The sequence below is a fragment of the Leptonychotes weddellii genome, unplaced genomic scaffold (genome assembly GCF_054177405.1).
Source record: "Leptonychotes weddellii isolate Sample4059 unplaced genomic scaffold, ASM5417740v2 HiC_scaffold_14455, whole genome shotgun sequence".
NCBI classification, from domain to species: Eukaryota; Metazoa; Chordata; class Mammalia; order Carnivora; family Phocidae; genus Leptonychotes; species Leptonychotes weddellii.
The window spans coordinates 1-5,165 of record NW_027725249.1 but is presented as its reverse complement, the minus strand read 5'-3'; the positions used below and the strand labels follow the sequence as shown (position 1 = coordinate 5,165).

The 5,165-nt window shown below is 58.1% G+C and overlaps 1 long non-coding RNA gene across 1 annotated transcript; it reads right to left on the bottom strand.

Annotated features, from left to right (window-relative positions):
- Window positions 1–1,239: 1,239 nt before the first annotated feature.
- Window positions 1,240–2,883, bottom strand: LOC145718352 (uncharacterized). Its single transcript, XR_014141745.1, has 3 exons — window positions 2,838–2,883; window positions 2,400–2,555; window positions 1,240–1,317 (listed from the first exon to the last, which is right to left on the bottom strand). It is a non-coding gene; the product is annotated as an uncharacterized LOC145718352 (long non-coding RNA).
- Between the last annotated feature and the right edge of the window lie 2,282 nt (window positions 2,884–5,165).

Sequence of the window (5,165 nt, the reverse complement as noted above, 5' to 3'; positions counted from 1 at the left end):
GCCTCCCAAAGGCTGCTCAGCCTGTTCTCTGCTGAAGGCCGACGGATTGAGATGCAGAGGAAGGTTGGTATCAATGAATCACCAGTTCCTCTCCTGGCCCAGCTCTTGACTCAGTGTGGCCTGCATCCCTGTCTCCCTATCTCCTGCCAAGCTGGGGGGTCTGAGGGGCCTCCTGAGCTCCCACACATGCAGCCCTACAGATGAGGCAGCACCTGTGGAGAAAGACCCCTTGGGTCCCCACGCAGAGCAGGGACGTATTGGGGGCTGAGTGGAGAGGTCACCAGAGACAGCAAGAATCCTGAAAGAAGCTGGGGAACCAAGCCACAGAGAGGGTCCCCAGAGGCAACAGAGAGGAAGAGGCCATGGCTGGGGGCCCTGAGGGGTGAAGAATCCCGCTCTGCTGTCCCCGGTGGGCTGGCTGCTCCCCCCCCACCACTCCCCGCCGGGCCCCCGGGGACCTCGCTCTAATAATGTATTTGATCGACTCGCCAGCCGCGTACAAGCGATTATTGTCTTGTCGGGAGTCAAACGTATCGATCCGGTGAGAAATATGAGCAGAGCAATGGGGCCCGCGTGTCAGTTACCAGCCCCGCTGGCCCTGGGGAGCCCCCTACGTCTCCTTTAATTACCGCTCAGCCCTGAGCCCAGCCTGGCCTCCCCTGCACCGCCTCTCTCCCAGGCTCCCTGCACCCCGAGAGGCCCCCACTGCTCCCCAGCTCCCATGTTCTACCTGCCTTGCTCAACATGGCTTGAGGCCTCTTCTCTGGCTGAGAGGCCACTACCCGGCCTGCCTGGGCCTCCCATTCCTGGCTGCCAGGCCTTCCCCACCCAGTGGCCCCAAACTCTATCCCTCTGTCCTCTCCCAGCAGGCAGACATCTCAGACCCATTCTTCTTTCACTTCCTGACTCCAGCTCAGGGACTCAGTCAGCCTGGGAGGCATGAAGTGTAGGGCGATTTTATCCCTGGGGGGAGTGCTTGAGGCCTTCCCTCGTTTCCCCACTCAGCTACAGACCTGGGAGGGCAGTGCCAGAAATGGGTGGTACTTCTCTTCGTGCTCACCCTAAGGGGCTGACACCCAGTCGTGTCCAAAAGCATGTACTTGACATGGATGACATTGACTATGTCCGTGGTGGACCACGGGGTGGCTTGGTAGGGTTCTGGCCCCCCATAATGTCCTTGTGACCCTAATTTCCAAGCCCCTCAAGACATAAATCCTAAATCAAAACAGAACCTACAGGGTCAAGACAAGACTCCAGTACTCACTGCCACCAGCCAGACTGCTGTCGGGAAAGCCCTCATGTACAGAAACCCTGCATCTGAAAGAGAGATCGGGGTGGACTAGGAGACGGGAGGTCTGAGTTGAAGCTGGGTTGATGCTGTGTGGTCTCTGGATCTCCTCAATGAAACAGCTGTTACAAATGGGATGTTGTGGAGTGTAGATGGCTGGGAACTGTCCCCTCTGTGTACAGATGTAAAATGTGCCGGTCATCCCCAATGAGTGGGCCTGCCTGCCTGCCTGGGCGTGTCTGGGTGCACAGAGCCTGTGTGCAGGAGGAAGGGCACTCATGAAGGTCTGCCTGTGTGTTCTGTCCTGCCCGAGTGTGCATGGGTGTGAGCGTGGGCACACATGGCCGGAGGCGCGCCTGGGCACACAGGTGTAGATGTGCCCTTGTGCCCACGTGAGGGAGCGGAGGGGTTTCTGTACACAGGAGTCACGCATGGTGGGTAGAGAGGGTTGGTGTTAGACCCTGGGCGCATAGAGGAGGGTTCCCGTGTGTCTGCGTGTGCACATGTGTGTGTGAAGTGCTGGGGCCCATGTGTGTAAATACTTGAGTGTGTGTGTCTGGGTGAGTCCAGGCGTCCGTGTGCGCGCGTGTGGTTTGGGGGCGTCCCTCAGCGTGGGCGCGGCGAGTCCTGCGGGGCCTAGCGCGAGCCGGCGGGCTGTTTGGAGGCGCCAGGTGGCCTGACAGCCTCGGACCGGGCGCGGGCAGGAGGAAGAGGGCAGCGGACTCGGCCGCGCCTTTGTCTGCGCCGCGGTGCGCGGGGAGTCCTGCGCCTTTGTGTGACCCTCGCAGGTGTGCGCGCGGGGGCGGGGGGGGGCGGGGAGGGGAGCGGAGGGAGGGGCTTTCTCCTCCGCAGCCGGCCCCGCCCTCCGGCCTATTGGCTGGGCGCTGCCGCCCTCTGGCGGGCGCGGAGGGAAATGCTGGGCCGGGAGCGCAATTCTGAGACAGGCCTGCGGGCAGTCAGGGGACCCGGGGCTCCCCTCACCCGAACCGCCTCGGGCGCCCGCATTTGCCCCCTGGCAGACGTCTTGCCACTCTGGGCTAAGGCCCCGCCCCGTCGCCCGCACTGCCACTTTCCACGGGCACCGCTTCCTGTCAGCGGACGGACGCCTCACCTGGGGACAGGTGCGTGGCTGGGTACCTCCGCTCCCACAGCCTTGCAGGACGCCCACCATAAACGTCTCCTCCCGCTCTGCTTCTTGGCTTCATCACTTCTTGGCTCTGGGCCCTCGGAAAGGCCACCTCAGCTCTCTGGCCCTCAGTCTTTTCGTCTGTAAAACGGGGCAAATAGTGATCACCTCAAGAGATGGTGCCTGTCAAGTGCGCCTGTTAAGGCCTGGCATTGGGAAAGCCCCCCCCAAAAAAAAACTTCTAGCCAGGGTTTAGTGTTGTTGTTGTTGTCATGGGCCTATCCTCTCTCCCAGACCCACATGCCCTGTTCCAGATGTGTTTGCCTTGGTGGAGGTAGCTGGAGGGCTGGGGCTGCTGTTGCAGCACCTCCCAGAGACTCTGCTTATCCTGTGCCCCACTACCCCCACTTCCCCAACACACACATGGTTTGGGGTCCGCCGCCTGCTGAGGTGGGCCTTTGGGCCAGAGTATTTTCCCTTCTGAAGGGGGCGGACACTGTGGTTTCCTCCCTGGGTGACTTCCGGCTGAGAGGGCTTGGCCCCCAGAGAGGGCGGGGAGATGACACAGTTGTTCCCCCAGCCCTGCGGGGCGGGCAGCATGGTTCACTCCAGCATGGGGGCTCCAGGTAAGGGGCCTGGGGCCAGCGCCCTCTGCCTGTCCTGCCCTTCCTCCTTAGCTGTCTCCTCTTACTTGCTTTCACTCTGTACCTCAGCAGCTCCCCCTTTCCCTCCCTGGGTCCGGTCCCCACCCTCAGCTCCTCTTTCCCCTTCCCTTCCACTCCAGACACCTGGGGGCTTCTCATCTCCCCCCTCATCTGTGCTGCAGTGTTCTGGGCTCTGGGGGGTGGTGGGGGAGGACGGAGCCCTGGTGTTGGTAGCAAGCTCTTATATGGAGGATCAGTGGGTGGGCTTCTTGGGTGGGGGCTGCAAAGGGGTGGGAACACTGAATTGCAGGACTTTTCAGTGTGTGAGTTTCTGTGCACATGTGTTTGTGAGTGGTAGTTCTGAGTCCTCCGAGTGTGCCTGTCATGTGTGTGTGGCATTGTGGGCTCGCCTTGGCAATGATCTCTTGGCTCGCCGCCTCACTTCATTTGTCTCAGATGTCACCTCCTCAGGGAGGCCTTCCCTGACCTCCCTGTCTGAACTGGCAACCAGTCCCGCCATTCTCGGTCCCCTTGCCCCTGCTTTGTCTTTCCTTTATGGCATTTATCACCGCCTGAAAATGTATCCTCTGTCAGTTGACCGAGTGGATGTTGGGTGCCAGGCACCATACAAGATGATTTGTATTTGCTGGTTCACTTGGTAAAATGTGTCTATCTGTGCATAATGATAGTCATCTCCCAGCAGTGCTGATGGGAGGGTTAAATGAGATAATGTGTGTAGATGCTTAACACAGTGCCTGGAACACAACAAGCGTCAGTATGCGTGACTGTTTCGTTTGCAGCCTTATAGCAGTGTTGGTGTGTGTCACGTTCGTGAGTGTCTGTGGGGATGAGTCCTGGTTTGGCGTGTGCCATCCTATCTGCATCCCTGGGATCCTTCCACAACATATATTTACTGAGCAGTTTGTGCTGGGTGTTGGAAATACAACTGAAAAAGGGAGTTTCGGGTCCATCCTCCTGGAGTTCCCAGTCGGGGGAGACAGACCTGTTGCCAGACAGTGGAGGAGGCACGGGTAGAGGGGTCAGGGCTGGGATGCTGGAGACACAGGGAACCATGGGAGCCCAGAAGACTGGCCCAGTTGAGCCAGTGGGGTGTAAGAGAGGGCTTCCTGGAGGAGGGGACGTCTGTCTGGTCTGAGATGTGAAGGATGAGTGGCTATGACAAGGCAAAGGAGGTGAGGGAGGGGGTTGTGATGGAGGGAAGACTACTTGCAGGATGGCACGTGATTATTTATTGAGGTGACTGTATATGCAACTGTGTATGTGTGTGCACACATAGCAGTGTAGACCCGGAGATCCGGGGTATCTGCACCCGCATGCCGTCTGCTCCACCATGGACTCATCCCTGTCTGGGGTTGAATGCGGGCCTCGTACATGCTCAGTACTGAGTTAGACCCCTGACTGGGGATTTCTCACAGAACTGCCCTGCCTGGGAGGTCCACCTGTATTCCCTGCCTGGACATGAATTAATACACTGCATGGTCTTGGGCAGATCACTCGTCCTGCCTGGGCTCAGGCTCCACACCTGTGAACTGGGTTCAGGGTTCCACTCCGGCCGTCTCCCAGGATGAGCTGATTCTGGGCGTGTGAGTGTGCACACATATGTGTGTATGTCTGTCTGAGGGGCCTGGGTATGTGTGTGTCTGCCTATTTGTGTCAATCTGTGTGTCTGTGAGTGACTCTGGATGTGTATGTGCACATCTGTGTGTATTTGAGTAACTGTGTGTGTGTGTGTTTGTACGTGTCTCTGTGTATGTCTATCTGAGCGACCTGAGTGTATGTGTGTATGCACACCTGTATCTATCTGTATGTCTGTCTGTGAGTAACTCAGGTGTGAGTGTGTGCGTGTGTATGTGTGTGCCTGAGTGACCTCTGTGTATTGGTGTGTGTGTACATGTACATCTATTTGTATGTCTCTGAGGTGAGTGACTCTGGGGTGTGATTTGGCATGTGTGTGTATCTGAGTGACCTGGGTGTGTGTATGTGTGTGTGTGTGTACATGTACGTCTATTTGTGTGTCTGTGAGTGACTCTGAGGTGTGATTTGGCGTGTGTGTGTATCTGAGTGACCTGGGTGTGTGTGTGTGTGT